General features: G+C 46.6%; 1 protein-coding gene across 5 annotated transcripts in view; it reads right to left on the bottom strand.

Moving 5' to 3' along the window:
• The window catches only part of LOC137643998 (zinc finger protein ZFP2-like), a 73,961-nt gene extending 55,213 nt beyond the window's left edge, over positions 1–18,748 (bottom strand). For 3 of the 5 annotated variants that reach the window (XM_068376857.1, XM_068376855.1, XM_068376858.1), the window contains exon 1: positions 18,619–18,748. The gene's annotated coding sequence lies outside the window, so the exon portion shown is untranslated. The remainder of the gene's footprint in view (positions 1–18,618) is intronic. The other 2 variants (XM_068376856.1, XM_068376859.1) reach the window with 2 other exon arrangements.
• Positions 18,749–19,225: the final 477 nt, after the last annotated feature.

The raw sequence follows: 19,225 nt of genomic DNA, 5'->3' as shown, positions 1-19,225 counted from the left end.
GTCGATGACGGGTCTCCAGCCTCCAGACGCCTTCTTTACAAGAAAGAGTCGACTGAAGAAGCCTGGAGAGCCGTCGACGACCTCCTGGAGAGCATCCTTCTTCAGCATGGTCTCGACTTCTGCCCGTAGGGCTAGCCCCTTTGCCGATCCCATGGCAAAAGAGCTCAACGACACTGGATTCGCTGTCAGGGGAGGAAGAGATGTTATGAACGGGATGCGATATCCTTGACTGATCACGGAGATCGTCCAGGAATCGGCCCCGAGTTGCTGCCACTTGAATGCGCAACTTTGCAGTCATCCCCCCACTGGTGGACATGCAGGGGGATCGCTAATCCTAGCGTTTGCGGCCTCGGCTGCTCCCTCTAGGATTCTTGCCTCCCCTGGAGAACTTTCTGCCCTTCTTGCCTTTGACAGGAAAAGGCTGCTGCTTGGACACCGTCATCTTTGCTGGCGCTGCCGGTTTCGACGTCTTGGACTGGCGAGGTTGTTGAGGTGCTGGAGGTTTGTAGGGCTTTGTTGTAAGAGCCCTTTGGAGAAGAAAATCATGGTTCAATTTTCTCCACCTCTCAGCTGCCTATTCCACATCCTTGGGCTCAAACAAACTCTTTCCCAGGAGGGAAGAGTGTCTGAGCTTGCAGACATCCACGGCTGGGACCTTCGAGTGGAACCCCTCGGATACCGCATCACGTCGCTTCAGGATCGAGTTTGCCCACAAGTTCGAGACTTGGTGGGTTAGAAACTCATGGTGCGTGTGCCCGAGAGGACGAAGGTCTCCAGGGCCTTCCTGGTGCTCTCCTTGGACAGATCCTCGGATCGCAGCAGGATGCCCAGAGACCCCAGCCAGACATCCAGCCATGAAGTGGCCTGCTTGACACACTTTGCGACCTTCTCCTGACTCAGGATCTCTGTTGCCGAGAATGTCACCTGCCGGCTAGAGTCTCTCTCAAGAGAGACTCCCCTGGTAAGCTCCTCCACAGAGTGGTGGAGCGGAAGAGCTAAACAAGGCTCCTCCATGTTCTCAAAATACCTCCTCTGTTGAACACGAGGAGGTGGGAGGAGCTTGTTGCCAGCAGTGGAACGGCTGGAGGAGGCGAGCTCTGAGAGCTGGCCCTCAACCTTATCCCTGGCCCTCTTCACCCCTTGGGACCAAGGCAAAGCCGCACTGGCCTTAGTGGGTTTCTGAGTGCCAAAGACTCGGTCCAGGACCGTGTCCTTGCCCTCACGAGGGGCGATCTCAGGGTCCTTGAACCCGTTGAGATTCCTTATCAGAGTCAAGACTTGCCAAGGCATGCTCTGACTCTTGCTGCTCTCCTCCTGGTGAACTGGCAGCAAAGTCTCCTGTCCCCAAATGCTCTACTTGGGGGGACACGTGGATGTTCTCCTGGGGTCTCGCTGACTCTGGTCGAATCCTGGAAGAAGACTTCGGGATAGTCTTCGAGTCCTTCGGTTCCCTTCTAGGAGGGATGCAGGACTCCAGCAAAGAAGTCTGAGTGCTCTTCTCCGCCCCAACACGGGACGATTCTCCAACTTGCGGTGGGGTTTCTCCCATTGGTGCGGTGGGAGAAGGTTTCACCTCGGTGGATTCCCTTGAGGACGGAAAATTTTCGTCCACTGGAGAAGGAGAGAACGTCTGTGGGGGGGGGAAGGAGCCTTCCTTACGGACTTCTTAGAAGCCAGTTTGACCCTGGGAGAAGTCACCACGATCTCTATTCCTCTCTTCCTCTTCAGTGGGGTCGGACCTGCCGTTGGTTTGAGACCCAAATCAGCGAATGCAGGCTTAACAGCCTGGACGACAGCTCTGATAAGGGACCCAAACCAAGGCTGCTTACTGACAGACGCAGTGTCAGAGACTCCCGCAGGAGGGTAAGGGGATCGGGCGATCTTCGGAGTAGATACCACAGGGCCTGCCTGAAAAGAAAAAGAAGATGATTGGTGCCTAGACCTCTCTGAAGACCTCCCCTCCTCCTGCGAGCGCGCTGTTCTGTGCTTGCGGGGGGGACCGTGAAGAAGATGACCTGACTGCTCTCGCTCCTGAGGACTTGCTAGGAAGCTCGCGTTCCCGGAGGGAATCGCGCTTGGGCTCGCGTTGGCGCTCGCGCGATGGAACAATCCCAGGTTTGGGCGCGGGCGAACGTTCACGCACGTGTGCGTGAGCGAGGGCGAGGGTGCACGTGGGCGCGCAGGCGAAGGCGCGCGGGCAAGTGTTGGCGACCAGGAGAATGACGGCGCGCAGGCGCACAACGGCGCACAAGGCAAGCAGGTGAGCGACTGCGCACAGGTGAGGTTGCGCGTGGGCGTGCAGGTGATTTTCGGCGAGCGAGCGTGCTGAAGAGTGATGGCGCGCAGGTGATGGAGCGCGTGGGCGCGCAGGTGCGAGATCTGGAGAAGACAGATGGGGCGCAGAACCAGTAGGCGTAAGAGCGCGTGAAGGAGACTGCTCGTGGACGCGTAGTGTCCCGTCCACCTCTGGAAGTGCGCACAGTAGGAGCTGGAACCTGTGGGCGCGAAGGTGACTGCGCGCGATGGCGCGCAAGCGAGGGTTGACAAGAAGGCGAGTTCCGAGGGTGCGCAGGTGATCGCTGGCGAGAAGGCGAAGGATGAGACTTCTTTTCTACGCCCAGATCCGGAGATCGTGGGCACGCAGGGGAAGTTCGCTGGCGAGCTGGAGATCGTGGGCGCGCAGGGGAAGTTCGCTGGCGAACTGGAGATTGTGGGCGCGCAGGAGATCGTGGGCGTGCATGCCGCATATCAGGAACAGGGCGCGCAAATGTGCGCTGACGAGGAGGAGATCTCTGGCGTACAAGAGAGAGCGCTGACATGTCGACTCTGCCAAAGGAGATCGCTGGCGCGTTGTTTCCGGCACAGGATGGCTCTCAGCAACAGCAGGAACAGGAGAGCGCTTGCGCGCAGGAGATCGTGGGCACACTGGTGAAACCTGGCACTTAAGGGACTTGCTCACATTGTGAGACAAGCCCTTTTCCCCCGAAGGGACCGGTGCCCATTGGATAACGGGGTGCGTGGGCGCCCACTGCGCATCAGCTGCCAGGAACGGTGAAGGAAGATCAGCAGGTCTGGCAGGCGTAGGAGATCGCGAACGATCTGCAGAGAGGTCCTGTGATGCGGCTGCAACGGTCAACTCACGTCGAGGAGGATCCTCTGCGGGGGACGGCGAGGGCGAGGAGCCGAAGAGGCGCCTCCCAACTCCCTTGTGGGGAGAAGGAAAGACTCTACGGCAAAGAGGAGGGCGAGCCTTGCGGCAAAGACTACCTCTGGGAGCAGGAACACCATTGTCGGTCCTTCGAAGAGGAGTCTCTGTTAGTGAACTCCCCCGAGGGGGAGAATCACCTGCAGGAGAGACCGTTGGACTCAGCTCCTCCCTCGAAGGATGTTCGGAGGGGGGAACTGAGCCTTCAGCAACATCAGCACTCAAGGCAGGGGTTTGACCCGACCCGTCGGAAGCCTCTACCACAACAACGTCGACGATAGACAGAGGGTCAACCTCCGCTATCACCAGCGACTGTTTGACAGCTGCGCCCAACTGGATCAAGTCAAACAGGGCTTCCCTGGAGGGCGAACCCTTAAGCCCCAAGGAAGCCCAAAGCTGCAATAAATCATTATTATTCACAGAAATAGATAAATCCTCACCTGGAGGAGGAGGAGGAGGAGCTGCCTCGCTATGGGAGGCAACTCCCTCTCCCGAACCCCGAGGTCGGTCAACAAAAGAACGGCCTACGCTACCACTCGACGGCCTCTCACAAGAGACCGATCGAGTGGGAGCTTCGGAGGAGGTTCAGGCAACGGAAGAAGAGTCCTTGGAATTTTCCTTCTTCAAGGAAGCCCTTGAAGGAGAACGATCCAACTTAGACTTCTTCTTCCGTCGCCGGGAAAACCTCTCCCACTGGGAGGTAGACCACTCCCTGCACACTTTATCTTTATCACACCGCTGACCTCTGCAGAACGGACACAAGGTGTGAGGGTCCGTCTCGACCACCGACATAAAAGTCCCACAAGGGCGGTCGAGTAAACCAGGGCACTTCCGCATGATAAAGAGAGAGGCCAACTTCCAAACACACAACTGAAAGAGAAAGCAAAAGAGATTAAGGCTGTCAATATGCGAGGGTGAGAGCAGACACATCTGACCATCACCCGAGCCAAAAGCGAAGTGGATCAGTTCACCGGTGTGTGAGGGGGGAGGGGTAGCTAGCTACCCCTCCCCTATCCCCTCGCTAACTAGCGAGGGAGTAGTTAACCCTTGTTAAAAATCTAATGGCTCGTCATTCAGCTACACCGAAAGTAATACCCTATTTAAATAGCGTGGTTTTTATTTCGGTTACGGAACAAAGAAAAAGCAAAAGATTAAAACAGCAACATTATGAGGCAGCAGAGGTATCGAAGTAAATGTTGCACTTACTGCTGGGTGGGTGGGGTATACCCTGCACCCTCTTGCAGCTACAACCACCTAGTTAAAAGGTTAAAAGTTTAAATGACTGTTTCCGGCTTCGCCAAAATTCTACTCCTATCAAAGAATGATGGTTTGTATTCATGTAAGACAAAAAACAATTATATATATATATATATATATATATATATATATATATATATATATATATATATATATATATATATATATATATATATATATATATATATATATATATCTACATATAATAAAAATTAAGTTGAGACAGTGGTGCACTTCAAAGTAGCATAACTGCCTCTCTTGAACTTTAAAGAACTCTCACCCATGACACAGTCAGGAAAACTGTTCACTCCACAACTTTGCATACAGTACTGTACAGAGAATATAAAAAAATCTAGCTCAGTACTGGGGAACCATCATAACCGAATATAGATAATAAAGAAAAGAGGTAGATTGACATTAAAATAGAGACTGCAGTTCCAGGCCCTATACGAAACAACACAAAAATTTGACAAAATACTGTATGATACAGGTAACAAAAAAATTAAAAAACTTTTAAAGTAATAAGTAATATTCCTTATATACAAACCTAAGTCCTTCAAATTGAGTATTATTAAGCAAAGCTGGAAGTCGTCTCTAAAAACTTATAACAAATTGGTGGTACTTACTGCTGGATAGTGGGGAACCGTCACCAGTCCGACTGTTTACTGAGCAGCCACTTTGCCCTTAACCTAAAACTGGGACTGGTAAGGCATATCTTTAGTACAGGAACACCTCAGGAAAGTGGTTCATGAAAGTAAACGGCTGCTTTTCAGCAAATGGAAAGTCCAAGCAACACTTTTGCTACCTTCCTAAAAGATTTTTATTAGTTACCCAGTATAATTATTGTTACTGAAGAACAGCAACACCTTTGTAGTTCACATCCACAGGGAATGGGTTCTGTTTCAGAGATCCTTTACAATTGGTAAAGCAGATACGCACCTGGACAGCAGAAAAATGTTATTTTCATTAGTAAAATAAATTTTTGAATATACTTACCGATGATCATGTACTGTAGCTGTCAACTCTGTTGCCCGACAGAAATCTACGGTCGGGATACGCCAGCGATCGCTATACAGGTGGGGGTGTACACAACAGCGCCATCTGTGAGTAGGTACTCAAGTACTTCTTGTCAACAAGAACTCAATTTTCTCCTCGGTCCACTGGTTCTCTATGGGGAGGAAGGGCGGGTCCTTAAATTCATGATCATTGGGTAAGTATATTCAAAAATTTATTTTACTAATGAAAATAACATTTTTCAATATTAATCTTACCCGATGATCATGTAGCTGATTCACACCCAGGGTGGTGGGTGGAGACCAGCATACATGTTAACAAAGAAGCTAAGTATCCCGTATCTTATTTTAGCCGTTATTCAAAATAACAAACATAAAATAAATAAGTACCTGGTAAGGAAGTCGACTTGAACCATTACTCTGCCTTTTTAAGTACGTCTTCCTTACTGAGCCTAGCGATCCTCTTAGGATGCTGAGCGACTCCTAGGTGCTGAAGTATTAAGGGCTGCAATCCATACTAAAGGACCTCATCACAACCTCTAATCTAGGCGCTTCTCAAGAAAGAATTTGACCACCCGCCAAATCAACCAGGATGCGGAAGGCTTCTTAGCCTTCCGGACAACCCAGAAATATTTCAAGAGAAAGATTAAAAAGGTTCTGGAATTAGGGAATTGTAGTGGTGGAGCCCCCACCACTACTGCACTCGTTGCTACGAATGGTCCCAGAGTGTAGCAGTTCTCGTAAAGAGACTGGACATTCTTAAGATAAAAGACGCGAACACCGATTAGCTTTTCCAAAAGGTTGCGTCGAAAATATTTTGCAGAGATCTATTTTATTAAAAGGTCACGGAAGTTGTGATAGCTCTAACTTCGTGTGTCCTTACCTTCAGCCAAGCTTGGTCTTCCTCATTCAGAAGGGAATGAGCTTCTCGTATTAACAGTCTGAAAATAATAGGATAAAGAATTCTCTGACATAGGCAAAGATGAATTCTTAAATGAACACCATAAAGCTTCAGACGGGCCTCATAAAGGTTTTTAAAATAGAACTTAAGAGCTCTACAGGACATAATACTCTTTCTAGTTCATTTCCAACCATATCGATAAGTTTGGAATAACGAACGATATTGGTCAAGGCCGAGAAGGCAGCTCGTGTTTGGCTAGAAAACCAAGATGTAGAACATGTAGCCGTTTCGGATGAAAATCCGATGTTCTTGCTGAAGGCATGAATCTCACTGACTCTTTTAGCTGGTAAAGCATATCAGGAAAAGAGTCTTAAAGGTAAGATCTTTCAGGGAGGCTGATTGAAGTGGTTCGAACCTGTCTAACATAAGGAATCTTAGAACCACGTCTAAATTCCAACCAGGTGTAACCAAACGACGCTCCTTCGTGGTCTCAAAAGACTTAAGGAGGTCCTGTAGATCTTTATTGTTAAAAAGATCTAAGCCTCTGTGACGGAAGACTGATGCCAACATGCTTTTGTAACCCTTGAAAGTGGGAGCTGAAAGAGATCGCTCTTTTCTCAGATATAAGAGGAAGTCAGCTATTTGAGTTACAGAGGTACTGGTCGAGGATACGGATACTGACTTGCACCAGTTTAGGAAGATTCCCCACTTCGATTGGTAGACTCTAAGGGTGGATGTTCTCCTTGCTCTAACAATCGCTCTGGTTGCCTCCTTCGAAAAACCTCTAGTTCTCGAGAGTCTTTCGATACTCTGAAGGCAGTGAGACGAAGAGCGTGGAGGCCTTGGAGTACCTTCTTACGCGTGGCAGACGTAGCAGGTCCACCCTTAGGGGAAGAGTTCTGGGAACGTCTACTAGCCATCGAAGTACCTCGGTAAGTTATTCTCTCGCGGGCCAGAGGGAAGCAACTAGTGTCAACTTTGTCCCAACGTGAGAGGCGAACTTCTGCAGTACCTTGTTGACAAACTAGAACGGAGGGAATGCATATAGATCTAGATGAGACTAATCTAGTAGAAAGGCATCTAAAAGAACCACTGCTGGGTCTGTTGAGAGCCTCTTGGACATCGAGGTTGCGAAGAGATCTATGGTTGGATGGTCCCAGGTGACCCAAAGTCTCTTGCATACATCTCTGTGGAGGGTCCAATATGTTGGAATTATTGTCCCTTCCTACTGAGACAAACTGCTAAGACATTCAAGTTGCCTTGGAAGAAATTTGTTACTAGTGAAAAGTCTAGACCTGTTGAACAGGAGAGGAGGTCACTAGCGAACTCGCACCATGTCAGAGAGTAGGTCCCTCCTTGCTAGGAGATGAACATCAAAGCAGGGAGTTGTCCGTGTTGACCTCCATTACTTTGTCTTGAAGGAGAGACCTGAAGCTTTTCCAGGTCAGACTTACTGCCAGAAGCTTCTTGCAGTTAAAATGCATTGTCCTTTGACGCGAGTTCCATAATCCCGAGCATTCCCTACCGCCTAAGGTCGCACCCCAGCCTACGTCCGATGCGTCTGAGAAGAGAACGTGGTTGGGAGTCTGAACAGTCAGGGGAAGACCCTATAAAAGGTTGATAAAGTCCTTTCCTCAGGTTAGACCAGACTTATCTTCCGGAAACCGGGATCGAGACCGCTTCTAGCGTCTTGTCCTTTTCCAGTGAAGAGCTAGATGAAACCGAAGAGGACGGAGGTGTAGTCTTCCAAGTGACACCAAATGCACCACGGATGACAGTCTCCTAACCAGACTCATCCACAGCCTGACAGGGCCGTATTCCTTCTTCAGCATCTTCTGGATGGATAGCAGGGCTGGGGATTGATCTTCTTGTTCAGCCATGTCCTCATCAGAGGGTTCCTCATCCGAAACTGATGAGAAAACGGCAACGGAGTGGGCAACGTCTGACTCGCTGAATCCGGTCGCACTGGTGGATGCGTGACGGAGCCGGACACAAGATCATGGTACTGCTGCACAGTCTGTGAACTGTCAACCATGGGGAAGCGAGGAAGTACAGCGACAACCCGAAACTGTCTAGACTGTCTGGGTAGTACAGACAACCCCTTATCGGGTTGCTGAGGTTGCCGCACTGCGTCACAAGTCACCTCTGCTGGTTGTTGAACGTCTTCCCAGTGACACACTGAACGTCCACAACCACCTCCGAGAGTAGCATAACATCAACGTGCGACTGGCAACCCACACTGGGTCGCACCGGTGGAGGAACCATCTCAACTGGCGGACGTGAGTAGGATACCTCAGCGTCAACAGGGCGTACAACCAACCGGTAGGAAGGTCGTTGGCAAGAAGGGTCTTCTCCGTAAAAAATCCTCTATCAAGGACTAAGCTTGGACTGCATGTCTTGCAACAAAGCCCAAGGTCTATGGGAGCAGGTGTGGCAACAGACGGGGTTAGCGACTGAAGCGGAACCATTTACCCTCCCTGGAAGCATGTTATGCTTAAATAAAAGTCCATAGGAGGCTAAGCAGCTTAAGGCTCCTCTCCAAATGACAGAGTCCTCAAGGGAATATCAGAAGGAGGGAGAACAGCACTTTCTCATCTACAGGAACCATATCCGAGAAAAGCTAGGTTCTCTCAGTGAGGGTTTCACTGGTGCAAAAGCAGCAGACCAGAAGGCAACGTTATGAAACTGCTTGACAGTCTGTGAACTGTCAAAAACTGAACTGTCAACCACAACAGGAGCGTGAGGACATACAGCACTGGTGTATAAGTAGCAGACCAGAAGGCAACGTCATGTAACTGTATGACAGTCTGTGAGTTGGCAACAACCAAAGTTGTGTGGGGAAGCCTCAACTCCTGACTGACTAGTTTGCTGCTGGCGAGTGGCGGTAACCACAGTGTGTTGCGGAGGCTGACACACCGTGTCAAAACACGGCAGCTTGTGGTAGCTCACGCACGGCAACGGAGTGCTCTGTGAGTGGGAGTCATCATACATCTGGCAGGGTTGACTGTGCATGGGTGGAGGAGCTCTCACAACAAGAGTGTGAGAGCAGGAAGCCATGCCGGGCGCACAACCGTGGGAGGTGTAGGCCCACGGGTGCATCGTCAACCTTCTCCGCAGTCGGAGTGTGGGAGCTGGCAACAACAAAAGCAGAGTGCTGGTGCATGGGAGGGGCTGCGGTGGGTTGAGGAGCATGCGGTATGGTATGCGGAGCATGCTGTAAGGTATGCGGCTCATGCTGCATGGTGTGCGGAGCATGCTGTAAGGTATGCAGAGCATGCTGCATGGGCTGCGGAGAATGCCGCATAGTGCTGGAACCCGGCAGCTCTACAGAACCTTCCCACTGCTGATGCGGTAGCTCACGCATGTTAGCAGATGGTGCAGCAAGAACATGCGTCTGGCAGGGTGGACTGCGCATCGGTGGTGGAGCTCTCACAGGTGGAGGGTGGGAGCAGGCAGCCGCAGTATCTGCTGAGCGCACAACCTCGGCGGGTTGTAGGTTAACAGGTGCATTGTCAACCTTCCAGCACGATACTCCTGCATGAAGGAGCAAGCTGAGACTGTATAGTCTGCAGCATGGACCACTAGGGTCTATGAAAGACAACAACAAACGGAGCTACTGTCCGTTGTGACTGAGGGTCTAAAACAGCTGGTGCGGCAACAGACGGAGTTACTGCCTGTTGCGGTACCACCTTGCCTCTCTTGGGAGGTGTACAGTTGTCGTACTGCAGCAAGTCCGAACTGACCCAGTGGCTACACCTAGGCCGTTGGACTTGCGCGGAAGGGACCGACTTGCACTTAAAAGCTGCAAGATTTGGTCCATGGTTTCTGCGAGAAACCTCTTCCGCAGACGAGGAATAAATGGGCTCTCTCGTCTTTGTGTGGGTGGGGTGATCACGTCGGCAACGTGTGTAGATACACCCGAAACCACGGAGGGAAACGTCTGTTCGTCGATCAAGGCCTGTGGAACCCATAAGTCCTTCGACATTACTTCTCCCCTGGGCTTGGGAGCTTGTAAGAGGTATCGGACTAGGTGAACAACTGGCACGAACAGACGAACCCTCGAACGCAACACTGTAACACTTTGCGCATATCACTTTATCACTTTTGATTTTCTGTTTGCACTTATTTCACTGAACTCGAAACTTTAAGTGGTTTGTACCTGAAACACGCAATCCTATCCTTCATTAAAAGGTAGTAATTGCGAAAACAGTATTACAATGTAACAGAAAAACATAATGAAAGATAAAGAATTCAGTGGCTGGAAAAGAGACTAAACACTAGATCAAATAAACTACGTTTAAAATCTCTCACCGCATAAAGCCTGGGAACAAGAATAAAACTCTAGAAACGTTTTACCTTCTTCCCCTATAGCGACTAGGGAGAAGAGCAAAAAACGAGAACAACCTTACCCGCTTGAACGAAACGTTTATCCTCCTCTCTCTCCCTCCGTCTCTATCTCTCTCTCTCTCTCTCTTGACTTAGAACCTGAGAGATGAGCCCAATTATATATATCGTTAAAACATATTATTTGTTAAAGGGAAAAAAACTGAAAGGTTTCCCAAATAAAAAGTTCCTTTATTAGAATTAAAACCATTTAAGCTAAGAAAGAATGAACGAAACGCTAGAATCGGTTTACTCTTACTGCAACGTGAAACCGTGAAATACTCTCTCTCTATCGTAACGATAGAGCGCAAGTTGAACGTTCTGAACGTCAACAACTGCGGAGACTAAACAAAACGTTAGTTCAACTTTGAAAACAGTACGAGACTATCAAAGAAATTCTTTCAAAAACATTAAAATTAAAATAGCATAAATTCTTAACAGGAAAAACGATATGACGGCTCAATGTTAATTAACTTCGGTTCCAAGTAAGGACCGCCTACTATTAGGAAAGGTCGCATATAAACAAACATAAAAATTAATTTTTATAAGTTTATAATAAATGGAAAGTTAATCGAAGAGGCCTATAAATGGCGGAGAGATATAAAATAAATCTATAACTTTGTTAAGCAAAATTACCAAAAACCTAAACACACTTCCGTCTAAGGGAAGGGTGGGTCATAAAAAGTGAAAGAGAGTCTATACTCTCTTCGACACCAACACTTCCGTCTAAGGGAAGGGTCGGCCATTTAAAAGTGAAAGAGAGTCCATACTCTCTTCGTCACCATAATAAAATCTATCCAAAACGAGTTCAAGTTTTGAAATGAAGATAAAACCCCTGCATAGCGAAAGCTCAAAACTGGAATAGTGTACTTCACCAAAAAGTTGTGAAAACAAATCCAGTTAGGGACGGCGTATTAGTAGGTCTTGCCGGAGGCACGACAGAGGAAAAATTGAGTTCTTGTTGACAAGAAGTACTTGAGTACCTACTCACAGATGGCGCTGTTGTGTACACCCCCACCTGTATAGCGATCGCTGGCGTATCCCGACCGTAGATTTCTGTCGGGCAACAGAGTTGACAGCTACATGATCATCGGGTAAGATTAATATTGAAAAAGTGATATACTTGTATGCAATATCCATTCCTACTAGAGGAATGTTCTGGCAGACACTCAATCACCAGAGGTATAGAGTAGGATCCGTGACTCCTCACTTTTGTAATTGGCAGAAAGGCTTCTTACTTTTCAGGTATCACCATCAAAGGACTCGTTTGCTTCCCAGTTGATCCATAATTCTAGTTATAAAACATTTTCCAATAAGCTGCTCTTTCAAGGCCAGGGACGTCACCAGCATAAGGATGTAAAGACCAGTCTGCTCCTACAACCAATCCCTAGCTGCCAAGAGAGTTCACTAGTCATTTCCTATTTGGAAAGTATCTGACATCCACCCTCAAAGTGTGAAAAGAACTCCCAGATTTGCATCCACTTTGTGTGCCTACAAAGAGGATGTAAGGCCACACCTCTCTGCTGGTGAATGTAAGACCCTAGAGTTGTATTAACGCAACTTAACGCTACTGAGTAACTAAACATACTTAAAGTGTTAACATTCCTGGGAAGGCTGCATGCCTTTCGAGCACATTACAGAGCTGATGATTCCTTCGGTCCATACCCTCTAGATGACCAGGTCGACTAAGAGACTCACTGATGCCATCACTATCTGCATTCCCAGGTACATCAACCCATACTATCACTATCTGCATTCCCAGGTACATCAACCTCTGCTTGGGTATGATATTAAACTTGACCCAGCACTACCGACATGCCTAGATAGCGGCAAAAAGCGAGAATCCAATCTAAAACCTGACGTAACTGCCTCTCCGAGGAGGCCAGGATCAACCAATCAATGATATACCTTAGCATGTATCCCTCACGAGTGGGGCCAAGCGACTTCCAAGGTGTTATCCGTGTGAACATCCCGGTAGCTGTACACAGTCTGAAGCATAGAGTCTTCAACTGGCATACTAACCGTAAAGGGGGAACTGGAGGTACTTTCAAGAGGGAGGATTGATGAACAGGCACTTGAAAGTACGCGTCCCTTGGATTTACCGTAGCATGAAGTCTCCCTCTCAGACTGAAAAAACAGCACACACCATACTGTTTCCTTCCTGAACTTTGCTTGATGAATAAACTAGTTGAGAGGGAAAAGTCAATAACCAGCCTTCACCTCCCCAGTCACCTCCATCTGGAGAAGGCATCCTCTTCTCCAGCAACCGTTCCGCCTCTGAAGGCAAGACCAGAGCTTTCGTGGATGTCGGATGACCCATTGGGAAGCTCAAAAAGGCTGTGGTCACACAAGTGCATAAGTTGCAGAACGGGATCTCAGGAAGGATGCAGGGCCCTTTCCTAATCCCTAACTCCATAGGCTTGGTCGGCCCAGAAGTTTTGGCTACTGTCCCCTTCAAAGAGCTGGGAATCTTGAAGGGGACAGTACGGTGGATTAGGAAGCCCTGCCATGCAGTTCTCCCCAACTCCACCACCGCCTTAAACGGATTTCTGCCAGGAGCAACTCTGCACCCCACCCACAAGTTCCCCAACACTAAAGCCGCCTCCGGGGAAATTGTCTTCTGGTGGGAAAGAAAGGCGACTGCCTCTTCACCCAAAAATCCAAGACAAATTTCTCTAAAGTGTTTGGGGTTAGCAACCTTAGCTACTTTGCAGAGTACATGAATGCTCCTAAACCCCAAGAGAGCAGGTATATAAAGGACAGAGGCCAAGGCTCAACCTTCAAGGTTGCTGTGTCCACTATCTAGAGTGTGGGGGCAGCTGGATCCTGCATAATCTGCTGGGTCTAAGTGAGTTTTCAAACCTGCAGATCTGAAAATCCACCTGAATCAGGGTCAGGCCCACAAGATCTGGTCATGTCAACTCCAATGAGAGCTTCAATCCTTGAGGAGACTCAAAGTACCAATCAATGACCAAAGTTCCCCACAAAGGCAGGTCTACGGTTGCATCCCCCCCGGCAGTTGCACCCATATGAATGCAAGGACCTTCACCACAAGATCCTACAACTCAGGTTGGTCTGGTTCAGCAGGCTACAGACCCCAGCCCAGAGTCCTTGAGACATCCTGCCTCCAAGAAACCTCATCCGTCGTTCAGGCCGAAAGTGAGGCAACATGTTCCGGAGACTCTACTCCCTCCTTCACTAGTTTAACAATTCTGTGTCATGGATAGATCTGGAAATGTAAATAGGAGCTGGCAAGGCAATGGGAAAAGAACTACTGTCATAGAACCGAATAGTAGTGGGAGAAGCACAAGTACTTGGCCTACTGGCGGTCTTAGCAGATAAGCTGACGTGCAAAGGGGAACAAGCGGAGCGCTTGTTCCCCAACATTCTCGGCCTACCAATCCGCACACGTGCTGGAGTGCAGTGTCAAAAGGTCTTATCCCATCTAACCAGTCAAGGGCTCGATGGCAGAATGAGGCGTGTTAATCCAGAGACTTGGAAGAAGGGGAGATGGAAAACGTCACAGCTACTCGATTCATCTTAGGGGAGAAAGTGTACTGAGCCGTAAGTTTTTTGTCTACATCGGCCACATGGGTTGCTTCAACAGAAGCCACAACACTTGGGCACATCTTCACAGGGTGGGGGGGAAAGCACACCCACTAAAACTAGGGAGGGCAACAGCTGTGGACCCCCTTACACAAGGGGGAAGGAGTGAAGATCACAATGATTGGGAAGGAATCAGGGAATCTCAGGAACAGGGGTAGGACTTACCTTGACAACCTTGACCCCCAATCCAGGCAGGACCCCAACTCTCAACACCGGAACCTTACCTGCCATACTGGGAGCTACCAAATAACTTATTCATCCTCTATTGGTAAGGGTGAGCCACCAGGTTCCCTGAAACTAGGGGCCATTAGGGGAACTACAGGACTATAACGACCTTCGCCACTGGCGTCACCACAACACTCAATAACAAATAGCACAAGGGGAGCTGTGGGAGAAGGTGCCTTCGCTACTAACTCCCTCGGGTAATGGCACACCTATCTGAAAGACCTAAGGAAGCTCTTGTACCTTAGATCAACTTGTCAACATTAGACTACCCAATAGCTACAAGATTCCCAACACAGCAAACCCGAAACTCACTAAGGTAAATCCAAGGACTCCGTACCCCTGCAGTGTACTCCCCTAAAACAATCCAGGGGCAACAGCAACTGAATTGTCCCCCAAAGAGATAGAAGCAGCGAAAAGCCTACCAGAGGTTTCTTAGGTGTTACCCATCCCAACTCCCATAAATGCATCGCTCCCTTGCTCAGCACCCATACCTGTGAGCAGACGTCCCCTTAATCACAGTGGGAGTGTGTGTATACAGTCGGTTGCCGATATCATCCCTTCCCCAGCAACGAGCCCCTTGCTTCCATTACATAAACAACAGTCCACATTCACTTCTTGAAACAATTAAGAAAATTAATAAGTTTGACAGGCACTGTCTGTACATATGTACAAGACAGCAGTCAAAGTAAAAGTGAATGCTCTCTTACTCGCCCCGCACCCACACCAGTTGGACAACCGCTTGTCATCCAATTTTAACAACCAATTCCAGTTCGCGCCAAAGTAACCTCCTAGGGAGGTTACTTCGGCGAGGATTTGTATGTTGCCTAGGAACAAATAATTGTTTCTGATTTGAAATTTATCGAGTCAACTGGAATTTTCTAATTTACTTTTGACTGCTGGATATTGGGTTTACTTCACAGAGATGGATTGTTTAGTACAGATTTTAATGTAGATACTAAATGCTTCCTAAAGCTACCAGTCTAGGAGTAATGCATCCTTAGCTTTGTACAAGGACAGACGCATATAGCATGTATTTAAACGATGCCTATTCTGAAAACTAAGATAAGACTGCTTTATCATTAATTCAAAATTGCTAGTTGCATCTACCCTCTTCATCAGACATCCATTGCACACCAGGACCACAGGAAGCAAAATCAGAAGGGTTGATCCCCATACTACATCTTTTGATTTTAATAAAGATACAGGCAAAGTGGATAACCTAAGTACGTAGATAATTCATTTAATGTTTTAGAGGTTGTATGACATCTTAAGGAGGTCTAGGGGTATTATTTTATTGTATCACAGGGCAATGGGTATTATTTTATTGTATCACAGGGCAATGTAACCTAGGAAAATAATTACTTTTCTTATAGAAAAATTACGCTCTCTCCGAAAATGACACTCGTTCCCGTAGCAAATGAATAGTTTCAGAAATATATATATATCTAAATCCTACGATAATGGGAACCCCCAGTGGGAACTCGGGTTTTTGGTGGGGAAAACATACTGGGGAAACGATATATAAACGTGAAACAAGCCTTTTCTTCTCTATACATTACCTTCCTGGATGTATAATAAACGGAGGAAAAGACGAAACAGTATAACTGGATAAACTTTGGAGGCGCCGTTGCAAAGGCTGTCTCATGAAAAATTACGGTAACCAGAGCTGCCAACGTGTGATGTAGATCTGTGGCAATGTTAGCATAACATGCTAACATTAGCAGTCTTTTTCATTTAATTTTTCTCATTCTACTTGTCGGTTGTAGTCGCTCCCGTTCGTTAGTCTGTACACAGCAGGTTTCGACCTTCTGCGCAAAAACCCTGCCTCCCTGCGCAGAGACTCTTCCTCCAACAATAGGATTTCTTCTTCTATCGTGAAATGTAACTATTCGTCTTCACCTCCACCCTTGTTCAAGAGTATTACTTGATCCAGTTTAACTATACCATTCCTTTCATGTAATACCCTCATATACATATTACGATTGACCCCGGTATTACACGTTTTATTATCCGATACTTTAGAAAATCACCCCATTTTATATTCTCATTAAAAATTATTTATCATACATTCCATTTTACCTTCCTAAATTACTTTTATTCGTTTTGTTATTACCTTGTCACACCCCGATTTCACATAAATACTTGCTCTTTACAAGTTTCCCACTCTCGTTCATTCATGTTTTCCCTCTAGACTCCGTTGTTTTCCCGTTAACCAATCACAAACCCATACGTATGTAAAGTTTGCACAAGGGGGGTGGGGGTTAATATTTCCCTACCCCCTTCCCTTACATCTTCAAGTGGTCTATTCATTCCCTTTACACCAAATATTTTTCCCTACAAACCTTTGTCCTAGTCAGGTGTTCATATTTCAAGTGAGATTTTTTTTCGCATTTTGCGATGGAGGAAGTTATAGAAATTTGTAACAGCTGCAGTATTCCATACTTAAAATCATTTGCTAAATTTCATGGTGATTTTTTTTTTATACGTCATCCAATGTTGATAATTTCCTTAAATCACACAATGTAATACCTCAACATTTACAGTGCCCCCAGTGGCGTTCCTTCCTATCGTACAGGAAAGACATCCATGTATATTACTGCAATACCCAAACTAAGGTATCTAAAACCAAGAAGAAACACCGACCATAAAAGTAAGTCATTCATTTCTTTAATTTTAATGTTTTTATAGTGCTAAGCTCAACATTACCTCTTGCCAGTACAAGTTTGAGACCTGGGAAGGGGGTCCAGGGGGCTTGCTCCCGGGTAAGGGTAGTGACCTTGGAGGGGGGTCCATGGCTTGCCCCTAGGTAGGGGTAGTGACCTGGGAAGGGGGTCCGGGGGCTTGCTCCCGGGTAAGGGTAGTGACCTTGGAAGGGGGTCCATGGCTTGCCCCCAAGTAGGGGTAGTGACCTGGGAAGGGGGTCCGGGGGCTTGCTCCGAGTAGGGGTTGTGACCTGGGAACTTCTAGGTTAGGTTAGGCAGGTTTGTTAGGTTCTGTACCCTTTTGTAGCTTTTCATATATTATGTAAAGGGTATATGTAAAAATGCTTTAAAATACACATTCAAATATTATCATAGCATTGCTAACGTTAGCAATGCGATCACAACGTTGGTAACGTTGCGTAACATTGCTAATGTTAACGTTCACAGTACATATGTGAGTGAAATGACACGAAATTTGAACAAGTCACTATATTTAAAAATTTTAACAGAAAATATATGTTTTCCTGTAGAAAATAACGTGATTTAACTGGTTTTGACCTTCATTTCATCCGTAATAACAGCAACCAGTTCAAATTCGTTCAAATCATGTTATATATTTACTAAAGGAAAATATATATTTTCTGTCAGAAATGAGAATCTGTAATACAGTAAAACTCTACCAGTCCAGGTAGGGTGTAGGCTGGACATGTATTTTAATAATTTTGCAATTTTCTCAAAACAATCTCAAAGGATGGGTTGGACTATAGCACTCCAAGGGCGGGGGGGGGGGGGAGAGATACCCCTGATCAGAAACGGCCCAAGTATTAGGATGCATAACTATATTTCACACTTTGTGGCTTTCTCAACTGTAGTTCCCGGCCCCACCCGCCCTTTATTTCAGATTTTGAAAGCAGATCATTACCTTCTAAATTGTTCATTTCCAATCTAAATAAAGATTTGAAAAGTTGGAAACACAATTTTGAACATACAGAAAAAATCTTATTTTCGAATCCAAAACACAACCTTCCTAACTATATTTTAACCTTGGCTTCACCTACTACCTAAGAGTACGGATACCAAAACTGACAACATTGCTGTTTTGTAGTTATTTTGCTTCAATGCCATCAACTACAGTGGCAATACAATATAAAATGTGGAATACCCTTCAGAATTTGGTTTGGCATAGAGACAAAGTCTAGCGTCCCCTACACTTTTCATAAAGTGCATCACGAATTATTCCACATTATTCCATATTCACCTTACTATGAACATAATCTCGTGACATTCCAGATTCAATGTCAAATAACCATTAATAATTAAACTAACCTTGACACCCCCAAATTTGTACTTCTTATGTTTGGTTTATGTTTATCAATAGCAAAGCTTAGCTTGTTGTCGGTTCATCAACAGTTGATAGTCTCAATATGAGTCTTTCCAACGGCACTTCCTATTTTTGTAATTACGCTTTTTTTTTAATCTCTTTTCTGCCTCTATAAATTCCATTTTTTCCTATTTTCTTTTCTTCCTTCAGGAAATCATAATTTTCATTTTTTTTCGTGGTATTGATGATGCTTTGTATTTTGTTTTCACTCATGTTTCAATTCTCAACAGAGTGAGAGGCGATGGAGTGCAATGGTGCAGGGACCTACATTTGCATTTATAAAATAAAACCATTCTATGTTTCAAGCGTGCATATGTTGAGTGTAGAGACGAGGATTGGATAGAATGTGATGAGAAGTATCGTGAGATACACATATTATTTTCTAGATGCATCGGTGATGATATGCTAGCATTAAGCTAACGAAATTGTTTATAGGTTGAAAACACTGGTAATAAAGGACATAAAGTAACAACACTTATAAAATTCACATTATAATAAAGACTAAAATGAGGGAGGGTCATACACAGCATAATCGAGACATTGCTGACCGCA

Source organism: Palaemon carinicauda, chromosome 7, assembly GCF_036898095.1.
Source record: "Palaemon carinicauda isolate YSFRI2023 chromosome 7, ASM3689809v2, whole genome shotgun sequence".
Lineage (NCBI taxonomy): Eukaryota > Metazoa > Arthropoda > Malacostraca > Decapoda > Palaemonidae > Palaemon > Palaemon carinicauda.
Note: the sequence above shows the minus strand (reverse complement) of the source record. Positions and strands in the feature narration are given on the sequence as shown.